Source organism: Lepeophtheirus salmonis, chromosome 11, assembly GCF_016086655.4.
Source record: "Lepeophtheirus salmonis chromosome 11, UVic_Lsal_1.4, whole genome shotgun sequence".
In the NCBI taxonomy this organism is placed as follows: Eukaryota; Metazoa; Arthropoda; class Copepoda; order Siphonostomatoida; family Caligidae; genus Lepeophtheirus; species Lepeophtheirus salmonis.
Genome location: NC_052141.2, coordinates 8,764,065 through 8,788,992, shown reverse-complemented (window position 1 = coordinate 8,788,992; position 24,928 = coordinate 8,764,065). Strand labels below are relative to the sequence as shown.

At 33.3% G+C, this 24,928-nt stretch overlaps 1 long non-coding RNA gene across 1 annotated transcript; it reads right to left on the bottom strand.

Annotated features, from left to right (window-relative positions):
* Positions 1 to 20,833: 20,833 nt before the first annotated feature.
* LOC121126344 (uncharacterized) lies at positions 20,834 to 24,215 on the bottom strand. The gene is made up of 2 exons (XR_005866891.2): positions 22,849 to 24,215; positions 20,834 to 22,782 (listed from the first exon to the last, which is right to left on the bottom strand). It is a non-coding gene; the product is annotated as an uncharacterized lncRNA (long non-coding RNA).
* Between the last annotated feature and the right edge of the window lie 713 nt (positions 24,216 to 24,928).

The following is a 24,928-nucleotide window of genomic DNA, read 5'->3' as shown; positions in this document are numbered from 1 at the left end:
AAAAAAAAAAAATCGAGTAAAAAGCAAAAATTGTTTAATTTGGGAGCGGGGGGCTATTTTTTCATAACTTAGAAAAGTAATAAATAGTTAAAAACCAGTAAAAAATAGTTAAATACCAGTAAAAATAGTTAAATACCAGTAAAAAATAGTTAAATACCAGTAAAAATAGTTAAATACCAGTAAAAAATACTTAAATACCAGTAAAAAATAGTTAAATACCAGTCAAAAATAGTTGAATACCAGTAAAAATAGTTAAATACCAATAAAAAATAGTTAAATACCGGTCAAAAATAGTTAAACACCAGTAAAAAATAGTTAAATTCCAGTAAAAAATAAGAATTGGAATCGCAAATTCAAATTCTTTCTCCCATACCAATCCTGATTCAAGAAAAAAAACCCACCCAGTTCTCCGATTTTGATTCATCGTTCCTCACTATTGTTAAGTATTAAGAATGGGGAATGTACAATTTGATTTTTCAAACGGTTTAACAATGATGAATAATATGCAAACTGTTATAGGTTTAACCTTTTCCAGATAGTGGATGATGATTATTCCTCGCAAATCCCAAAAGACAGTTGCCATGATCTTTCTAGCTGATCCCTCAATTCAAATGAATGCCAAACAGAAAAAAATAGACCGATTTGGCTGGAGGTTGGTGTGTGCTCTTTCAAGAGATATTAATACCTAAACATAACTTCGATACGTGTCTGTAGTGCCATCTCTCGAACTTTGCATGGTCTTTTCAAACGACCCTCGTATGAAAATAACCCACAAACTAAAGAATAGACTGACATAAAAGTTTGAAAACTGTCTTTTGAAGCTTAGTACCAACTCAAAATGAGCTGAGTTAAATAAGTGCCATCTATGAATTGATATTTAAGCCCCATCTGCTATGAAGTGAAAAATCCTTTCGGTTTTTTTTTTCAATTTTTAGATTTGGTTAACAAGATTGCTTTCTTGTAAACGCATCATAAATTATAAACCAAAAAAATAAAAATTCCCGAATTTCACACTGATATTTGTAAAACAAAAAATCTTTGTATATTTTATTTGCCTATATACTAAATTTCCCAAGAGTTTAATAATATAAGTTCATCCTTTTACATACTATCTCCTTCTCCGAGCAAGATTTATTATATTAAGTATACCATATAGATATATGTAAAATATTGGATAAATCAATTATTAATTTTTGATAAAAGAAAAAAAAAATATGAAAAGAACTTTTATTTGACTTATTTACAAGAAAAAGCAGTATCCCTCATTGAATAATTTATCATTCTTTTTACAAAAAGTTGATGCAAAGAATCTCTTGTTCAATTACATCAACTTCAATGTATACATATGTTTAGATTTGATAAAAATATGCTATGCTAACATAAAATTAAAAAAATTGAGCACGGAGCCTCAATAAATAATTAAGTTATGAGGTGATTATATAAATATGAACGCTTAATAATTCAAAAAGAAGGTTGAGTGATAGAAAATAATTGATAATTCAGTATATTAAAGCATACACAATTAGTTACAAAACAAAACAAACATAAGCTCTCAGACTTGCGAACAAGTTGAGAAATTGACACGGAAACGTGATCGACTAATTTCCATAGTAGTTGGGAGTCTCTATTACCTGAGTCTACACTTTTAGCAAGCCCGAAACGTTGGAGAGGAAGAAGGGGTAAGTCAAAAGACCAACCTGGACCCAGAGGAGTTAAAGCAAACATCCCAGGCCAATCCTCTCTAAGCCATGAGGGTCCATACAAGAGATCTCAGGTCATCACACTAGACTGTCCAGAGAACTATCAAAAAATGGGTGGAATGGGGCCATATGCGGGTAGAGAGGCAACTTTTGTCACCAGTAATAAAAGAAACCCATTTTCTCCGTTGTAAGACTCTTTTAAATATTTCTTTGGGTTCTTTTTTGACACTTTTGGACCCCCTGAGGCCTACTCCTTGACTACTTATTTTGAGTACACGTGGAGGGGAAGGCCTGCAGTGTCTGTCACCCAAACACCGAGGCCGTTATAGCCACTGTCAACCTGCACTGGGACGCCATGACAGAGGACTACATCCGCAGTGGGTTCCAGGACTTCCACCACTGCCTGGGAGCCCGCTTAGGGGGGGCTACATTAATGATTCAGAGAGCTATTTAGGGTATAACTTTTGTTGAAGTTCTATTCTTAATTAATAAATTATATCTTGTTGAATTTTAAAATTCAAAGTTTTCAGATTTGAATAGACTTCTCGGTATCTCAGAGTATAAGTGATTTTTTGAAAGCAAATGCTGAAATTAACTGGAAAACTTCGGAAAATGTATTAGAAAAAATGTAAAGGTCAAAAAAAAAAAGATTGACATATGTATCTGACATTTCAATTAAAAGAAAGACAGATATTTAGGGAAATCTTCAACAAGGTAAAGGTTTTATCACAAAATGAGATTTTGGAAAGTGAGAGAACATGTAAAAAGATAGGTTTAAAAAAACACAAACAAAAAAAAAAACATGACTCGTGGAATTTTTTCTATAATTTTTGAGGAAAGGTATGTATATCAATACCTGGATATTTATTATTTGAGATAGGAAAAACACAACTCTTTATGAATCAAATCCAAAGAAGAAAAGCAAAGTTTGGAATAAATGCTTTGGTTCAAGATATAGTGAAAGGCATGGAGATCACTCTCCTCAATTATCCACAATTTTGGATAAAATATAAAATATGGTCCAACACCTTGTCCCTAGGTAGTCTCTATTGTAAGTGTGGTGTATTACAATTAACTTAATTAGAATAATATTACTAGATGAGGTGGCAGTGAGAATTAAAGGTTTACACCAGCCAAGAATTAAAGATAAAAAGGTGATTATATTCTCTTGAGCTCCATAAGCCACTGTTTTAACACATACGTGTACATACACAAAAAAGTAAATCAATAAAAGATAGATTGGTAAAAACATTGCATTTATACATCAGGTCAAAAGGATTTAGATTTATCAGTCATTTAATTAAAATATACGACAGTAAGATACTTGAAAAAAAAAGCAAAATTGAAGTGCAAACTGACATGGAGCAACTCTTGGGTTTTGCTTGTGTGTGTGGGAAGGTGCTCCATCTTGTTGGAACACCCAGGGGTAGTTTTCCACTATTTATTTGATCCACGGGCTAACTTTGTTCTCAATAATTTTGATGTACTTATCAGCCTTCCGCCTTTCCTAAAGGGAAATGCACGGGACTTATGACCTTCCCGTTGGATACAACCAGGCCTAACATCATCACTGAAACAGGATGTGTGGGGGTGGAGGCATGTCGGTGATCCTTTGATACATCCCTAAATGTCAATACTCGAACATTCTGCCTCTTGGAGATAGGGTGAACAGACTCTTCTCTTCTGTTCTGTCAACAAAGGCCGTGGAATACCCCGCAGAGACTTTCCTCCTCCCTTGTTTAGATCCCTGGACAGCGTTGAGGGAGACTTTTCATGTTCCTGGCAATTGAAGAATTTTTTTTAAGAAAGGCCAACTTCAGGTGGTTGACAGACGCGGAGGGTTTCCTGCCTGTTCCTGAAGAGTGTCTGAACTCCTTCCTAACCTTCCCCCGCATGGATACATTTTAAAAAGTCTTCTTTGACACTCTAGTTTGCTACAAAATAGCCTTTTAGGAAATTCCCACGTAGGGGAGCGCTGTGGTGCTCATGGTGGCGACTAAGATAATTTTTTTCTTAGTAATTGCCAGCTAATTATTTGTTCTACAACATTGTTCATTGGAATGACTCTTTACCTCTCAAAATTTGCATGATAAAGATCAGTAAATAATATTGGTTGGCCCAATATATACGTCTCCACAAAAATAAAAGTACAGAAAAATTTAATCAAAAGGATACAATAAATAAAATTTCAAAAATAAAAAAATATTAATATTGATAAATATATAACTTGTCAAAAATACTGAATTGTAGAGTTTGTTTATAAATGGACTTTCCGTTTTAAAGCAATTAGTTGAAATTTTACAATGGATAAAACACAAGGGGTATCATAGTTCGAGGAAACATCGTTGTATAAAAAATATGACGAGTCTTTGTAATAGCTGCGTTAATAATCTTCTTTATTTTTTCTAGAGTAAATGGTAAATAAATTATCTAATTCATGTTATTAAAAAAAGTTCCTTTAAACTTTTATACATTAGATATATTTTTATATTTATTATTCCGCTAAGATACTGACTTTGCTGGTCTTGCATTCAAAGAGTAAATAATTGTTCGTCTCGTGCTCGGTCCAACAAAATCTACCTTTGTGTTTATCGCCGTAAATACCATTACCCTCACTTCTATTGTACCGGAAGGTATTCTATACTTTAGCCATTTCTCTGTTGACGATAGCAAGGAATTTTTAGAACACTTTTTAGAACACACTTTAAGAATACAAAAAAAAAATATATAGATAAAAAAAAATTTCAGGAGTAAAATTTAAAAAAGAGGTTTAGCGCGGACATTAATTTTACAAAACCATCTGAAAATAGTGCTTATCATAACTTTAATTGAATATGTGAGGACTCAACTCTAATAATTACCTAAAATTAGGCATAAACTACCTATAGACCTTGACTATGTAGTCAGACATGAGCTTGGTCCACTCCTTCTTGATAGGAGCCTCCAGCCTGCCTAGATAGAGCAGTCCAAGGGGTTTGCGTATAGAGAGAAGGGTGGCCAAATGTTGACCTCCTCCCAGAAAGGCCTGGGTCTTAGAGGCATGCTAATATGGGGCTAGGTAATGAATGAAAAAAAAGTTGTTCTTCAAACTTTTCTCTGGCAAATTTCAGATTTATTAAAATGAAGTGTACTACTAGAAAAAGATCAGCCCTGTACAATGGAAGACGTATTGGCAATGCAGATCTTGAACTGGTACATAAGTTCCAAACGTTAATTTGTATCGTTGAAAGGCCATTTTGTTTATTTGCTCATTTTAATTTGCTGTTTTGTCTGCAAAATTAGCTCCACTCTTATTGTCCTTCATATCAAAGAGATAATCTCAGGTAGATAGAAAATAAAAACCAAAGGGATTTCTCAAAAGAGTAGAAGATGCCAACGTTTTTACTTTTTCTAATCGTCAAATTGTTATTTTTCTATACGTTTTGCCCATCTATAGATATGGTTGTAAATATTTCGCATTTCTTAGTCTGTGAGTTTTGTTGTTGTTGCAATTGTAAATGTGCTTTTTTTTTAGTTTGCAATGCTGCTTGTTGAACACTGATCGAGACAATATTTTTAGGAAAAAGTTTTAAAACAAATTGAAACTATATTTGGGTTGCTGATTACAAATATGAATTCAGTTTTGTCTATCTGAGGTATGTGATTTTTCAGTTTTTAATAAAAATTACTCATCATCCTATTATATCAAAGATTTCAAGATAAAAGCACGTGATTTTTTATATTCTTGATCAATGTATGAGAATCAAATATAGTAACATAATTGAAATAGAAAAATAAGTATACGGCTGGACAGAAAGTTTTTTTTCTTCTCATTCTTACCTCTAGAGCATATGCGACGACAAAGCCGCCCCAAAGTCATGGAAACTCCAATTTAATGCAGCAGCCCGTGCGTATAGTATATACCCCAGAAGTTGAGGTATATTTCACATCAAAATGACATCATCACATTGTTACAAATAAAATAAATCCCATGGGGAACACTTATATAAAAGACATAAAACTAACACCACTTCAAAACCAAAACATAAACATAAACACACCACAATGAAAATAAGATCATCTCTTAAAATAAAAATCAACACACATAATGTCATTTCACGACAGTTTGCGACTACTGTCAAAATCACAAACTTCCATAAAAACATCTCCAAAACGACCAGTGGGAATAATTATATCAATAAAAAATGAAATTTCTTTCTTGTTCCATTGCAGATCTCAACTAAAACCCCATATATAGCTCCTCACGCTTTCTAGGGCATCACATTTCGTTATAAGATGTATAGGAGATTCTGGTTCATCTCCACACAATCTACATGAGTCATCCTCCATGAAGCTCATCCTCCATAGATGTTTGTTGAAGGGACCAGTCACAAAACTTATCAACTTTTTAATTTATGTTCAGCCTCTCTTTATATATTTCTCATCCTTCACAAAGACGAGGAAAAAGTACATTGTTTGCCGACAACTTGGATTACCACGCCAGTCGTTCAAACAGACATGATTGTTTTTTTCTTTCTTATTTCAGTTTTTACTGTGACCAGTGGGACTTCCGGTGCAGATTTTTCAGTCATTTTACATCCCATTTCAGCTAGTGCATCCACATATTCATTACCCGTATTATTGTTATGACCCTTTACCCATGACATGCTTACAGAACCTTTCAATCTGCCTATCTTAGTCAATATCCTTTCTTGCTGTTTTGTAAAGGTTCCTTTAAAAAAAAGAAAGAAAGACAATCTATGGTAGCCATACTATCAGTATGAAGAATCACTGGACAACCTGAATGCTTTTCCATCCCAACAAGAGCTCACAATGCTTGAAAAATTCCTTCCAGCTCTGCCAGAAACACTCTGTTAGACCAGTTTAAATCTCCATAGCCGTCAAGAATAGATTCGTCCAAACACGAAATACACCAGCCATACCCAAACTTATCTTAAATTTTTGATCCATCAGTGAATACATTTACACATTGAGGATTTCGAAGATGCCCCTTCCTTCATAGTAACAGAAAGTTAATGGATAGCTTTTAAAATTAACATTGAGAATAGTGCTTGAACATGCACTAATTAATGAAAAAAAAAAAAAACCACACATGTTAAACAAACATATTGATTAACACATCATCTTTCTAATTATCCCTTAAATCTGCCCCCTTGGGCAGAAATTAGCTTCTCCAAACGCAAGTATCGCCTCTCACGCCTTCTCAATTTCCTTCCTCAGCTCCGACACATATATGTGTCGAATCTTGCAGGCCCCCTCACTTTGCACCCTAATTGTGTAATCCAAGGGGGTCCAGCCCAGGCTGGAAAGACGCATCACAAACAAAAACCCTTTTCCTCGAACCTTCTTTTTCAGGGTGTTTAGTAGCGTGCTACTGCGTTCCAAACTCATCTCTTTCGTATTCCGATTGAATGGGGATGGGCAGAAGCTTCAGAGACCTACCATCCGCTTTTTCACTACCTTGGACATGGTACTTCGACAAGGACCTTGCTTCTTTGCGAAAAGCGAGATGGACAGTCGAGGGTTGCTTTTAATGTCGACGTTGACCCTCTTCTAGACCACAGAGGTGATTAACCTAGTTCGACCACTTCTAGGCTTGCCACCCTGTCCCTTCGCTCGCTCGACATATCCTTTAACAATGTAGACTTTGCTTCTTGATGCTCCTTTTGTCAGGCAACTTCTGTATGCATTAGCCCATTATACATGTGAGAAGTTATCTCGATCTGTTGTGTCAACCTTTTGTAATCGTTATTGATCACAGCCAACTTTTTATTTTTGGAAAGTTTTAACTTATATTAAGTGCTCAAATTCATTTTTTTTAACATGTCCCACAATATTCTAATGCTATAGATATATTTTGCTAAGTTATATATGATCTAGGACTTTATGTCAAGCCGGTATATGGTGGACAAATCAACACAAAAAAACTCCATATCTAGCAAAGACATAAGTACGAATTACAACGCTGTTCATCTGCAATTCGTCTCCGAGTAGAGTAAGTACTTGGACTTATAATAAAACATCAGTGTGACTCTAAGTCATTCATTAACACACGCAACAGTGATTACTTTAGAATTAGATGGACTCTCTCCAACATAGCTAAAATAATGTTAACAAATGTGGCAATTAAAACAATGTTCAGATTGCCAACTAGAAAAAGTCTGAGACAAGTTCTAGGTTATATTTTATACAACTCTCTCCATGTATCTATAAGTAAGAAATTATTTTTTTAATCATACCAGTTTACAAACCTTTCAGTTTGTCACATATTTTTGAACTTGAAGCTGAATCTTTGATGTGCACTCTTTTCCTTCAGAGTGATGTAGTTTTGAAGACACTAATGAGATAAAACTGTTTCATTTTATAGGGACATATTTGGCTGGTATCTTGAGATCAAGATTAAGCGTGTTTAACTGCAATTGAAATTTATTTAAGTAGTATTATATAATACCCTTTCCCAGATAGTCGATGGTTATTATTTCTTGCGAATTCAAACGACAATCGCCATAATCTTTCCGGCCGACTCCTCCATTCAAAAGAATGCCAAATAGAAAAAAATAGGATGATCTGGCTGAATGATGGTGTATTTTCTTCCAAGAGATGCTACTAACTAAAGATAACCTTGATACGTACCAGAAATACCATCTGTTGGCACTGGTCGGTCTTTTCAAATAACCATCGTAAGAGTGTAAAAACAATTCCTTAATTTGTTTTTCATAATTTGAAATATTTGCTAAATTATTTGAACGTGAATAACTCTAAATATGATGATGTACTTGTGTATCTCCAAATTTTAAGAAAATCAACATTGAATAATTTTCCCAAATGGAGTGTGAATTACATTTGTACTCTTTGACGGATCATTATAAATTTCTATAAAAAGATAATTCTTGTTAGATTATGCACATTGTGCAGTGCCAAGATTGATTATTATGGGGAAGACCTATCCAGGAAAGCAGGAAGTGTGGGCACATTTTAATGAGGGATCCGGGGGGGGAGGATCCTGTCCAGTTTGAAAAAGAAGATCAAGAAGGACCCCACCAAATGGATAAATCGCATCCCAACGAATTCTCCGATGCAGGAAGGATAATTAGGAATGCCGTTATGGGCAACTTTGGATTATCCTCATACACAAGGACGCTATGACAGCTTATGACAGAGGTCATGAAGAACTTCTAGAGTCCATATTTTGTAATACAACTCTGTGTATGAAGTCAAAAAATGTATTAATATGTCCTCATATTCTACATTTTTATTCAAGATTTATTTTATGTTGACGAACCACATGTATACCCTATGAACCGTTTTAGACTCCTGCATTTCCTGTATTTTTTGTTGTATAGAATTGAGTGACAGTTGATTTAATCCTACACATCTACACATACAAATTATGATTGTCTGTTTGGATCCTATGGTTTTTTTTTCTCACAACTCTTCAACATATATACTTCCTACACACACACTATGAACCCTTCAATTGTTGCCCCCCTATGATAAATTAATTTAAAAAAGAATCATAAAATCATAACCTGGTGCTCCCAGTACATCCATATTTTCCGCTTCTATAGAATTGGTCTTTATCATCTAAAACAGAGATCCTCTACCTTTTCTAACTTCAGACCGATCAATGATTGACAATTTCACTGTGAACCAGGGGGGGGCGTTCGTGAGATTATATTTTTGGGGGGAGGGAGTGGGTTTGGTTTCTGGATTTTTTTTCTCAAAATAAATCCAAAAGTAAGTCAACAGAGGTCCTTACACAACAAAGAAGTCTCTTATCGACTCCTTTGTCTTGGAATGTAAGAACTTAGATCAATCTTTAGTTTCCAGGGCTGCACACAGTTTCAGACACGAATCGAGCCCATTATTGCGGCCAGCAGAGGCTACATCAAATGACATATATTTTCAATAAATGTATTTGTATTTGAAGAAATCTTTAAAAATGACCATTTTATGTTAATTTAAAGTCAATAGATTAAAAGCGCTGGACTTTTTTGTATACCCTGTATACGGTGTAAATCTTTGGACCATTTTAGAATGGAAATAATCCAAAAAATATGTGAAATACTATTTATCTGTAATTTATTTTGTTGTAAAATTTAGGTTGGAGAAAAAGTAGTATTTATTTTTTTTTTGAAGTATATCTTGTTCATTATTGGTCACATGGGATCATACGATAAAGTGTTTTAAAGATGTGAGTGTATACAACTAACACTTTTGGTACTGTACTGGGCCTGGCCAGTTCAGTTTTTCGTGATTCCAAAGGAAGATATTCGCCATATTTCACAATTTTACTATTTTGAAATGAAAAACGTGTCGAAAGCGAGAATTAAAATTTATAATATATACGAAAGCCGATATTTCATCGTGTCGTGTTGCACAACGATGGTTCGATGATTTTTTTTCCTTCTCAATTTTTCCCTCTACTGTGAACAACTCAACCACTTAAAGTTGGCGATCGAACAAAAGCGGCCAGCATTGGTAAATAGGAGACAACAAAACATCATCCAGAAAACACCAAACCGCACTCATCTTTTGTGATTCGTCAGAAGCTCCAGTAGCTCAGATGGAAAGTTCTTATGTATCCCTCCGACACTTTGGAACTGTCAATAAGTTATCGAACAGAATGGAGCATACTTGCCTTAAATCGGATGATTATAAGACTTCTTAAAAACCATCAAGAAATAAAGGGAAAAATACGAAATTACTTTTTCCCCAACTTATAACAAATTACTGTTTACAAATGTCTCATTTTATTTTGTATATGTATAACGGGTGCGGTGAAACAAACTTTATACTTTCCATTTAGAACTTTACCAAGATGTATTTCAGCAACCAGTTGTAATAATTAAAATGATGTCTTGGCTAATCATCCCCCTTGACAACAATGATGGCTTCCAAACGGCCACGGAAGGCCTTGTACCCATTGCAGATGTAGTCATCAGACATGGCATCCCAGTACTGGTTGACAGTGTCCTCGAGGTTGTTGATAATTGGGTGACAGACACTGCTGGCCTTCCTCTCCACATGTACCCAAAAGGTGTAGTCGAAGAGGTTTGCATTACGGCTGTAGGGGCTAAATGTGTAAAAAAGGAGTTCAAAACTCATTAAAAAGAGTCTTGTAACTAAGGAGATTTTATAGCTGGGATCAAAAGTGGCCTCTACACCCCCACAAGGCTCTTGCCCCCAGGCTTTTTGATGGTCCTGTGACGGTTCGGTACGAAACACCAAAGTCCTTGGGGTGCTCCTGCACCGACTTCAAAGGGTTGGCCTGGGCATCCTCCTTGACCTCTTTCAGATTCAACGTCATTTTCCTACTTAATCCAAGCTTTTTGTCTACAGTCTCTGTTCTCCGACTTCATAACGGCATAAACGGTTGGCCTGGAGATACCCACCTGCTTTACAATCTCCGTTGGTTTCTTGCAAGTGTTTTAATGTTCACGGTCTGAAATTTGTTTGTCCATTCAGATGGCATTGGCTTGGCTTCAAAGACACTTAGTAAGATCTATTTTTTTCCCTTTTTTTCATTTTTGTATTTGACCAGATCAATTTGACCGCGTTGATAAAAAACTTGATATACGTAGGAAAAACGAAGTGTAAAGATTTTTTCACCACATCCGGTAACTTACATTTGTTAAATCTATTTGTTCTACTTTATGTTAATAATTTATATACAGCATCAATTTTTAACTCGTCTGATTCTCTGCATATAACTTTTATTAAAATTTCTATTTAATAATAGTTTATCGTTTTTTCAAGTTATATTGTTTTAATGTACCCATACTTATTTAACTTACTTTTACAAATATACACTATAATAGTTTAATTTATCAATTTACAAGTAATATATTTCCTTTGTTAAAATGATAATCATAAGTTTTGATTTATCATCGTATAACACTATTATTTTTTCCATTATTTACATTTGATGTACCGTACGAACTACTGGGCAAGACAGACAGATTTTGACGTCATAGACTATAACAACGGTTTATTAACCGTATTGTTATGATTAAATATATGGAAATCTGAATTATATCACTCAATTATACACATTAATTATTGAACGAATAAGTGTTCAGATTTCAAGTGACCACCCAGTAGAACAAATGGAATGAGGATTATATTTGCTTCTTACAAAATAAGCATACATCCCATTTTCTGTAGATTTGTTTGTGAAGTTTCTAGACGTTGCAAGAGGTCTATTTCTCCCTGGAGCTGGTAAACAGGTTTCTCACGACTTATTTCCATCAAGATTTATCGAGTTACATTAACCCAACTTCTGGAGAGGTTTGGAGACTAAGATGAGCGGAGGGTTGCGACTTTGGTTGTTCACTTGGATATGATAAGAAGAGGGATCAAAGAACAGTCCTTACCAGTGGATCAAAAAGGGCTCGAAAATAACTAAGAATACTCAAAATGTGATTATGGTGATCACGTTCTTTTGACTTGAAGGGTCAGATCAAATTCGGTCTTGGACCAAGTGTCAACACTAGTCCCTATATATTTTCTATTTGTAAAATTAAATATACATCAATGAAAAAATTGTTATTCCATATACTTTTTCCGTATGTTTTTTCCATGTTCATTCTGTGGAAATTTGAAATTAGATTACCATAAATAGTAAAGACTTCATATTTTTCTTAACATGTTCTATTCAAAAATTGAGTGGGTATTGGAGGAGACTTATTGGTAAGATGATGAGTAAGAAGAAAGAAGGAATTCCTTTATAAGATGACGCAATATAATAAATATTTGATTTATTCCTATCCAGAATGAAAAAAAAAACAGAAAATGTTCTACACTGAAATTTCGTCTAAATATCTACATATTATTTTTATGCCAGTAGTATTGGGTGCTGGCTTGAAAATCTTAGACCGGTCAGAGACCCTTACCGGGTACGATACTGAAATCGGAACAATAAGCTATTGGCAAACTGAGAAGTTCTGCCGCGTTTTTCAGAGACTGACAATAATTAAGTTAGGTATGTTGAACATTTCATTTGTTTATCTTTTTTCAGTTATCAAGAAAATGGCGTCTGAGCGTGAAGATCAGAGCACTTCTTGGTTCAGGACATAAAATGTGGAGGGTCCTGATGGTTTGGGATAACTTCCCCGTTACTAATGTGGTCTTGTAATAAGACGGCGCTCCTGTCCATACTGCCAAAGATGCTCAAAAACAGTTGAATAATAGCATTTGTTTCTGGCCAAAAGAAATATGGCCCCTGTATTCACCTGACAAAAAACATTTAAGACTACCCTTTCTGGTTGTGTGTACAGTCCAGAGCCTGTACTTTTGGCTTGAAAACATTACAAGGGCGTCCACAGGATTATATGTATATATTAATTTTCTTCTTTTGTTGGGGGGTTTCCAAAAAAGGATATTTTTTGAAAAAAATTAGAAGTTATTTACAAAAAAAACTCAAAAACGTCTGCAGCTATTTACTAAACATTAAATTATTTGATTTTTTTTTTTGTAAATCTAACATTTTGTAAAAGACTTTAGATATACACAAAAAATGTAATGTTCACAAATGTTAAATTTTGTAGATTTTTTTTTTCTAAATGATAGTTTTTTATAGAAAATTAATTGTTTTTGTAAAGAAAAATTGAAAAATTAATTTTTTTGCTCTGCCGCATAGTTTGCACAAAGGACATTTATCAGCTATTGATCACGTGTGCCCTCGATTTCCTATCTGGTTTAAAGCTCTGACTTGCAATTCCGTTATTTATATTTTATTGCATTATAGATATGATGAAACAATCTTAAGATTATAGGACGAAGAAATTGCAACTTTTATATAAGGGTGCTCGTCGTAAACTTAAAAATATTCAAAGACTAACTTTGGGCCATTTTTTTAATTAACTTTATTATTTATTAGACTTTTGAATTGAAAATTTGTAAAATTGTAACTTACATATTCAAAGACCTTTCCCCCCTACAATAACAGCTGAATTGAAAGAGTCCATGCGTTTGGGGTGGATACTCTTGGACCTGCTCTCTACGGTGCGTCACCTATAATAGTTGCTTGTTTAGAATTGAAGTCGGGAGATGATGAGGGCCAGAAGTCTGAGGATCAAGAATTATAATATATATATCCTACTGCCACAAGTATCTTCAGGGTAAGTGACTTTCAACCAGGGTAAGCCGTTGTACCTAAGTATTTTTTAGTTTCAACATACTGTCTTTGTTTGAAAAAGTAGCAGGGCACTCTCTTTTCTTCACTGCACTCTATACAGGCGCGTCCGCAGGATTATATATACAGGGTGGGACTCAACAATTAGAAAGCTTTCACTGTTCCATATTTTTATGTTGTGCCATTTTTATGGCAAACGGTTGAAGCAAAAGTTCATCAGTCAACAATTTTCTATGCTTTTAATTCATAAAGTCCCCTTCCATTTTGAATGATGGCTTCAATACGGGGACGAACAGAAGTACACCTGGCCTTTATGAAGTCCGAGGACAAGTTGTTTCACTCCTCCGTCATCACAGCCTTCAGGATATCGACATTAGGGAGGAAACTTTTGTTCGTCTTACCCTCCAAGGCGCTCCAAACAGCAAAGTCCAGGGGGTTCACATCTGGTGAGGATGAACGGCGGAAGTCATTCGTCCAAAAGGCAGCCATCTTTTCCCTGCATAAATGCTGCACCTTATTGGAAGTGTGTACCTGGCACTGTCTTGGGTAAACACATAGTTTTCCCGGGAACGTGGTACCTGAGGACCTTGTAGTAGAAGTTCGTGTTTACTTTCTCGCTGGCCTTGAATAATTTGATAGACTTCTTGCACCTGTCAGATGCCAGGACGCCGAGGACTATGACCTGAGCTGGATGTTTGGTTCTAAAGGTTCCCTCGACCTGAGCTCTTTGAATCTCGGACATTTTTGATCGCAAAAAAACAAAACAAACATCAAATTGTAGCTTTTTATCCGTTCTTTCGAATGGCGTCAAGTACAAAATTGTCAGACTTTTACAACTGAGGCTAGAGTGCCTCAAAGAGGATTCTAATTTTTGACCTCACCCTGTATTTTTTTTTCGGGGGGGGGTAGTTTTTAAAATTAAAATTTTTGTTGTTCTACATAATTTGGTCGAGTTACCTTTTTTACCTTTTCTTCAAGAAAAAAATTAATTTCCAACAAAACCCCCTTTTTTTTAGTATTCCATGATGTATAGGATTGTTATTTCTCAGATATTACATACACATATTTTTATCTAAAAAATAACAATGTGGTTATATTAATGATATAGTGTAGGGTGTGTGCACGTATACCAAGAGCATTGTTTCTTTTTTGTTTTGTTATTGGTCTCTTATGTATAGGGTTATCCAACAAGAGGCGTTATTTCGATATTTAAAGAAAAATTGTATTTTTTGAGAAAAATGATGGGATATTTATTTCAATGTAAAGAAAAAGGTATACAATTAATATGGAAAACAATAGCAGCCAAATGGCCGCCACAATCGTATCCTTTTATGAAATTAAATTGCAAAGTGGCAGTTGTATACCCTCGTTAGCTTCACGAATTCCATCTTTGAGGTCTTGAATTGACGCTGGGCTGTTGGTGTAGACCTTATCCTTCACGTGGCCCCAAAGGAAGAAGTTTCAAGGTGTTAAATCAAGAGATCTCAGTGGCCAATTGGGATCAGCTCTTCGAGAGATAACACGGTTCGGAAACTTTTTCTGTAAAAGAAAGATTGTTTCGTCGTTGCTTGTGTGTCCACGTGAAAGATAAGGTCTACGCCAACAGCCCAACTGCATAATTGTGGGCCATTTTCGACGAACTGAAATTTTCTTTACGGCAATTACCCCGTGCACGATAAAATAAAAAAATAATTAAATATAATAAGTGAATCCATTTTTTTACAATACATGGCTTTAATAATGTGTATCTCGCGTTGTATAAGTGTGATCTGTTTAGACGTAATGGTGTTAGCAAGAAAAGATTTCCTACTAAAAAAACTTTATTAGACAGTTTTGTCATTTTTTGACTCAGTATTTTCAAGTGGTCGTCAAAGATGAACACCAGAAAAGAGAAAATACATCCTATTTTACAGTTTATCTCTGAACAAGGCATACATTTGCCTGCCTATTTGGTTAAAATGTGAATAATATTTATGGTCTGGATACTGTAAGCGCCAATTACGCGGTGGTTTGGTTTCGTGTATTCCATTTTGGTAATTTTGATGTCAAAGATGTACAAAGCCCTGGAAAGCTAATTGTCCAAAATGTGGTTCTGGTACTACCTCATGAAATACTTTCTCACACTTTTGAGATATCTCAGAGTAATTCCTTCTTCCAAAATGAGTAGTTTTTCTAAACAAATTTCCCCAATAATATATCAACTTCTAAATAGATAATTGAGAATGTAAAATTCCAAACATTAATGAATATATTCCACCACCAAATAACTCCCTGGAAATGATTTTTAAAACATATTATAGATGATGCTGAATACATGACAGAGGCACCCATTCGTTAATTTGATGTATATGAAAAGTCATCACTATCGCTATAAGAGTGTGTAGAAGTCATTATAATTTAGAAGGCTGGTTGATAATCACTCAAAAGTGCTTCTCGTTCATCATTCAAAAAATCGTTCATCAATGATGAACCACAAAAAAATATACTTTTAAATCGTTCATCGTTTATCTACTTAGAATAAATTAATTCAAGTCCTTATTTTTTTTTTTTCAATATCTTCTATAATCCAATTCTGTATTATTTTTGTCATGAAGAACTTTGATTTATCTCGATCAAATTGTGAGGCAATTACAAGAAAAAACAACATACGATTAGAGTGCATAAATTATGCTTAATTATTATCAAACTGTCACGCTAAAAAAATAATTCGTACTTCGTACTAAAAAAGATCTCACGTATATCGCTGTCTGAGTCTCCTCTCTCCCAAGATTATGAACAATTATTTTTATTCTTACCTTTAGAGAAATATCCATGAATAATGGAATTTCTATAATGTATCAAAGGGATATGACCAAACATTTGTAACTATTTCTATTGAAGTTAAAATGTTTACTTTTTTAAATTAGATAATCTCTTGCACATCAATTTTAAATTATATTACATGTAAAATATAAATTTAGCTGTCTGAGTTCAATTAATTAACATTATCAATGTTAACTTTTATTGCACTTAAAAAACAAATAAATTACCAATTCTAAATCAAAAACTAGATTCAGAATTTAAATTCTCCCTCCCTCCCCCCTATATCTTACATAGGGAGAGTTGTAGTGTATATTTCATGTTATATTGCTTTAGTTATTAAAACAAAAGTTTATTGACTTGCTAAAGCCACATTATTACATGAACATGTATTTTGAACTATGACCATATTTTATTTTAAACTTTGTCGGGAATAAATGGTTTTATTCTTTAAAATAAAAATAATAATCGTATATATTCTGATCTACTTTTTGTGAAGTTATACTGTAATACAATTTTAATTAATCTGTATGTTTGCTTGGAAAAAATGATGGTTATAATTGATATTAATTCATAAGTTAGCAATGAATTTTAGACCATTAGATCCAACTTTATTATGAGTCATTAAATTAATTAAAGAGTTGGTATGTTAGGTTTTGATTTTCATAAAATATCTTTTGAAATATTTGAAAATATATATATGAAATGATTATCTTAATTTCTCCAATTTTTTTAGTATGAGAATGTAATTGATGTTTAACAACCCTTTAGGTAACAAAATAAATCAAAATATGACAAGTGGTGGACAAATGGCCTTATGAACTAATGTTATGTCATTGTAGCAATTTCTTTGTTCTTCTATCCCATTTGTAGTGAGCGGCCTTGATCCTTTGCTTACCGGCTTATAGCATTATATGATTTATCACTCCAGTAACTGAGTCTAGTAGTATATTTATTATTAATACACGAATAATATATTCTTACTTCTAGCTAGTAAATAGAGTTTTTATTTTATTAAAGGTAGAAATAATAGCAAAATACTCCCTCCAGTGGACAAAAGAAGTAAATTTAGACAAATACATTTTTCAGCTGTTGATCACATGGGTCCTCATTTCGTTACTTGGTTGAAAGCTTTAAGTAATAAATAATACTAAAGCTTTAAACCAATAGCGAAACGCCACCGTTAGCCTCAGGGAAAAATAGGGTCAGTATTTTTCATATTTTTTCCCCCAGATGTCGCTTTTCCTATGACGTCAGTCATTTATTTATACTAAGACGATAACAGTTGAAATGACGTAGTTACAAAGTCTTTTGAGCTGTTCAACATAACTTCTTTCTAAGACACAAGTTACCTCAAGTTTATTGTAAGAATGATGAATGGTAAAAAGGATCGGACCGAGAAAAAAAAAAGACTGAAAGTGATTAGGGTATCAGTCCTAGGACCGATACAACACAAGTGGTAAGCCTGTCTTTGTATCTTTGAAGAACATTACCTTGTTGAAGCTTCGTTATTAAGGATATAGAAGGCTGATAGTTGGAATATGTTCCGTTGTTCTTTGTAATGATTAGCTGCAGTTAAAATCAGACGGAACGAGAAGAAGTTCTGAACGAGTTGAAAACAACTACACGTGTAGTAAACTCTTTACACTTTAAATCAATAAAGTTTGAAGATATAATTAATATATTGCCAAACAAAAGTAATTGGTTATTGTTGTATGTATAAAATCTCAGGATTTCGACACTATGATAAACATAATTCTTAATATAACGGAATGTAGGTACATATGGCAATAACGACTTTGATAAAAAACACAGTTTACAGATCAGAAAAGGACGTCTGCTGATTTTTCTTATTTGCCCTTTATTATGCTCCCTTTGAAATGAAATATATCAACTTCTCATTGTCTTTATGTTAAGAAATATATACATTCCTCCAGAAATTCTACGGAATCGTTGTATAATTATAAATAAGAATTAATGATTGATTTAAATAAAAAGACAGAATAATTAACTGAAGCAGAGAGAGTTCTCAGTTTTAATCCACAGCTCATTCCGCGAAATTTTTAGCCAACTTCTTTACATCTGAACTTTGTCGTCGACAATTTCCTAAAGCTAACCTTCTGATATCCTATATGAAAAAAATATTCTTACATTTTGGTGTCAGGAACCGAAAATTCAGTAATTAGTGTAAAATTCCTTTATCTCCATGGCCAATTACTACGCGTCAGGGAATTTTGTTAGAAGCAGTGGATTTTATGTTGAACAACTCAATAAAGTAGAGGAATTCATAAATGGTCTTAGGGAGAACAATATTTTTATTACATTCGTTAATGTAATTTTTATTTTTTTATTCATACTTATTTCAATTTTTTTATTATTTATCGTTGCTTAAAATAATTAATTTTGCCATTCCTACATAACTATCAACATTTTTTATTACAAAAATATACCTAATATTAAAATTATGTTAATGTTATGCATTAAAATGAAATGATCATCTAAAAAACATAACAAACTTAGATCTTAATTCGTCAATTATCTTGAATATAATAGATAATAGAGAGCTCAATGTAATTATCTTGCTAATAGAACGGAATATGATACTAAGTAGATCTACAAACTTCTACACAGTTTAAAAAAATCACTATTATGAAATAGCATTTGCATTTTCGAAACAAAGTTGAAGGGATCAGTAATTTAAAGAAGTATATCGAAAAACACATATTATGTAAATGGGAAATCTAAATTTTTACTACAAATTAGTGATAAGTAGTTGTATAATAATATTAATTGCTATTATAAAAAGTTAGGAGTAGTATGACTCATTTTTGTATTTCAATTTTAATTCTACACGTATATATATGTTTATCAGAAGTTTTGAACTTATTTATATATTTGTTATGTTTTTAAAATATTAACAATTTACCTCTAGATGCTATTATTTTGAAGGTATATTTAGTTTTAAAAACTGAAGGACTTTCCCTTCTAAATTATTATAATCAGTTATTTCATAATCGTATGTTTAAATCAATCGATGAATTGATTACTATACCGGCTCTGACGTCACACTCTATCGACAGTAAAATAAAAAAAGAAGATTTTTAAAATTAAGGTAAGCTTTTGGAGTGCTATTGGAGCTGTATGTTCGAAGTTACTTGAGAATGTTTTATTTGGTATGAAAGGAGGATGACCTTTAATTTGAAACCCAAGAATATTAAGATCTCTGGAGAGCACGGTCAGAGGAAACTGATCCAAGGAGTATAGAGAGGGGGGAGGGGGATATAAAATTGGAGGAGCCAAAAAGTGATGATCACATTTTCATAAATGTATATACGCATTTTCAAAAAAATGTGTCTTGAAATACGTGTGAATGTATTTTTCCATTCATTAAAAAGTATTTCCAAGGAGAGGATCATGAATCACATAAAACAAAATGGATGAAAAAGAAAGATACAAGTATTTGTAGTTTATGCTTGGAGATAGAAGACAGGAGCGTCCGCAGGGGGAGGTCGGGAGGGGCTCTATCCCCCTTTAAATTAAATAATTTTTGATTCTCACTAGAAAATGTAATATTTAATGTAAAATATTCAAAAATCTAATATATGAAATTTAATTAAATTTTGTAATTTTTTACCAAAAATTTAACTTTTTTAGACCAGTTATGGAATTTGAAACTTCTCTGCGAAAAAATCAATATTTAAAATTAAAAAAAAAAGTATTACCTTTAAAACTTAATTTTATAAATTTTTTCCAAAAATTTTTAGTTTTTTTTTCGAGTTCCTTTAGATTTTTGAAATTGTTTGTAAATAGCTATGGATTTTTGAATTTTTTTGTTAAAAATTAAATATTTGAAATTTTTTTGCAAAAAAATTAATTGTTTGTGAATAGCTGTGAATTTTGAAATTTTTAATTAAAAATATTTATCTTTTAAATTAAAAAAAGAAAAATCCAAAAACCTATCCCCTTTTGCAAAAAAAATATATAATCTTGCGGATGCTCCTGGAAGAGGATTATATTCATTTATATCGGAAGTGTCTAACGTGTCAAGTAATTTGACTTTATGAATGAGTTGAATCATGCTATTAAGTGGGAGTAGGCGATGTGTTCTCAAGTTTATAATGTAATTTGATAATAAAATGATTAAATGTCTATTTTTATTTAATTTAACTTAATATTCAAAATAATCTGGATAAAAAAGTTTAAAATTAAGTAAATTTATTATTAACCAATTATAAGAAGTTTAATATAATTTATGGAAAGTAATGTTACATAAATTGATAATTTCTTTAATTTTCGGCCAATTTATTTGTTTTTTTGCACATTTAGACTATTCTTTAATATTCATGGTGTTAAATTTGCATTACAAAAAGGATGATCTCGTGTCCATATTCAGGGTATTTGACTTCAAACTTTTTATCCAGGTATCCTGCTATGTAACCAAGTCCTTGAATACCCCAGTCCAAGGAAGAAAAGGAAGAATCAACACTAGTTAGATGATCATTGGAGACTCCAATGACCCTCAAATGCGAGAAAAAGTTTTCCAAGCAATCCTGATTAAACCGTGAAGTAAGGATGTATTTCATTCCAGATCATTCCCTCAAATCTTCGAATAATATTTCCAAAGATGATATAGAAATCAAAATACCAAGCTAGAAAGATAAAAGGGATTTTTCTTTACCAATTCCCCGGATATTTTTTATTGTTTGCTTCATCTTATCCAGGACCTCTTTTTGTTCATCCTAATGGATGCCTAATTTACAAGAATTTGTTTTAACATCAATGGGTTTCCTACTATTGAAGACATCAAACTAGGAATCTACAGTTTTAATAAACTCAGCTTGTAACTTTATTTCCTAGAAAATGATATTTAAATGCTGAGGGTGTTGAGTGGGTTAACAATTGTGTGTCCAGACAAAAATGCAACGCGCTGTCTTTGACTACTATAACATTCCAGTTGGATATCTTTGATCTTGTGTACGAGTTTTAGCTCTTGACAATCTCTTACTATCAATTCTATAAAATCATTCTTTGTGATTTGGGGTCCGTCAGGTAAATGGTACCCTTTTTCCAAACGATGATTTCTCAGGAGTTTAATTAGATGAAGCGCATCATGAAGGACGTCAATCTTCTTTGATGTGTCCAATGGATTCAAAATATATAGAGAATCAATCCTCAGTGATTCCTAATGTGCCACGCAGTCCCACATTTGATGGACCCATATCGGAGACCATAGCCTCTACTCAAATTCTTCTCTTTTCTATTTCTTTGATGATATTGAATAGATTTTCAATACACATGGCAGTGTCGAAATCAAAGTAAACAGGCATTTTCTAGGATTCACAAAGTCCACGTATCATTGCAACCCGAATCTTCTTTTTTGGTCCAAAGACTTGATTATAGGAAGGAGAGTAATCGTAACTCCTTTTTAAATCCATTTGAAGCCAACATTCCTAGATACTTAAACTGATCATTCTTTAGTTCTGCAAGAGAAAACAATTAAAATATTTACTGTTAAATATTTATACCAATACTGCATTTGCAATGTAATTCTACATGCGTTTAGCCTTCATTTTTTCCCCTCAAAATATCTAAAAGTTTATGCTGAATCCCAGAGGCATATTTAAATTTTGATATCCATTTTCTCAAAGTTGATAAAGCTGGCAAGGGGAGGCGAAGTTTCTTCTGAAGATAATTATATGCATTTCCTCTAGCCATTGACCTCAAAATCAGAGAACTAGGAATGTCTTCTTCAGTCCAGTTTTTTGGCCTTCCATTTATCTATGTGTTATTAACACATTCACTTGGATTGATGAAAATCGCTGCTGGAACTTATATTTTAAGACTTGTGATTCCTGTCTCTTTGATACCTTCGGGTACCAACTTTTCTTTTGAAGAGAAATAACACTTTTTCTCTTCAATCTACTTATTTTCAAAAGTATTTTTTTCTTCTCCTTCTTCCAATTAAGATATTCTTCCCCCTAAAAATTAGCCTAAACTAGCACGTTTTTGTATATTTTTTCTGATGAATGCTCAACTTCTATAGCCTCAGGTAAAAGGGATTCTTCAGAATGATCATTATCAAGACTCGAATCCAAGTTTTCTTTGCTGATATTATTGATTAATTGATCGAGCATCCTATTTGTACTTCTACAAAAATTACATTTAATTACAATAAACAAGTTGTATTAACTCAATTTGAATTTGAAAGTATACCTTTCTTTTCTTGTAATTTTGAAGTATCAGCCTCGATTATTCTTACCAGAATCTTGGGAACTATGTGAAGGGTGGGAAACGCTTTGGAGTTTCAGCTTTTCCGGACCTTGTTGCTCGAACATAGTTCAGCATTAGTTCAGCAAATTTATGTCATGTAATTTTATAAAATATATGATTCAATGATCCAACTACGTCACACGTCAGTTGCTCCTATCAACAACAAATCAAAAACTGTTCTGAAGAACATAAATTCTTTTGTCTATACACCTTTGTTCCTTCTGTTTCAACATCTAAAAAGGGTATACTGAGTGGTCCATTAAAATCTGAACATTTTTGAATTTTATTCTTCAACAAGATATAATTTATAAATTAACAATATAATTTCAACAAAATTAATACTATAATATATGAGTCTCTTAGCTTTTTTAATCATTAATTTAGCCGTACTTAGCGAGACTGTTGGCTTCCAGGCGACGACTGAAGGCCTGGCACCCAGTACAGATGTAGTCCACTGTCATGAAGTCCCAGTGCTGGCTGAGAGTGGCTTTTAGGGCCACTACAGGCCTTCCTCTCTACATACATCCCAAACGTGTTGTCAAGGGAGTTTGTATAAGAGTTGTAGAGGACCAAAAGTGTCGAAAAGAGTTCTAAAGTCTAATTTAAAAGAGTCTTGCAACGGAAGAGATGGGGTTCTTTCATTGCGGGTGTCAAAAATTGCCTATTTACTCTCACAAGGTTCTTTCTATCCACTTTTTTGATAGCTCTCTGAAGAGCGTTCTGAGAACCCCCGAGATCTCTTGTATAGGGCCTCATGACTTGTGGGGATTTGCCTGGGGCGTTTTCTTTAACTTCTCCGAGTCTTGTTTAGCCTTTTTGAGAGAGCCCTTCTTCTTCTCCAACGTTTTGGACTTGCTGACGGCGTAGACGGTGCTCCTGGAGATGCCCAATTGCTTGGAGTGCGCTAATGGAAATTCGTTGATCACGTTCAAGTGCCATTTTCTCGACTTGTACGAAAATTAGAGAGCTAATTTTTTTTTTTTTTGTAATTAATTTTTTATGCTTTAATATATTGAAATATGAAGTAATTTCAATCCTTCTACCTTCATTAATTATTGAATTAGTAAGTGTTCAGATTTGAATGGACCACCCCGTATTAATACAATAAGTACACATTACTAATTTTATTCATTTTTTATACCTTTCTTTTGTTATCAATATATTTATAATGTTATACATCCCTTTCAGTTGCTTTAAACACGGAATACTATATTATATGGAATCAGCTCCTATTTTATACATTGACCTACAAAAGGAATAAAAATATTCCTTTATGTTTCATCTTTTTTTCTTTCTGTCGAAGGGGTTAATATTTTTGTGGAACAACAAAAATAAATAATAACAAAATGAATAACATCAATAACAAAATTCATGCAGTCAAGAAAACTACTATCTGGAAACTAGAATTCAAATCAAGACCGTATATTATTGAAGAACGATTTTTTAGGCCTCGTGAAAAATATCAGTGTATAGTTGGATACTATGAGAAATATTAGATTTTTTTTCATTAACATGATGTTGTACGATTTCATGTCAATATGAGTCCATTAAAGTACGAATAAAGGCAAAGGAGGGATTTAGTTCATTTTTTCTGTCTTAAAGTGTTGTTCATCCCATCGTTCGTGATCTATTTATTCCCCAGGGTTTGGTGAATTTGTCTTGTGGTGCTTACGTGTTATTGCCCAGGCTGTAGAACTGTCTATCCTGCTTTAAAAATAGATAAGAATGTTTTTCTTTTGGCTTCTGTGTCCAAAGTATTCCTCCATCTATTTCCAAAGGACGAGGAATTGAAAAAAAAAATGGCCTCTTGGTATAGCAAGAGTAGATTTTGTTCCCTCGAAGCATTCTCGTGTTTGTAACAGACATTTCCACGAGTCATGCTTCCGTAAGGAGCAAAAGGACTCAACTCTACATGGGCTAAAAAAATGCACATCGTTTAAAATTCTTAGGCTGAAACGGGATGCAGTGCCAAAAAACAAAACAACCATGAAGCACGGGCATACTTATCTAAGTTACCAGCTCC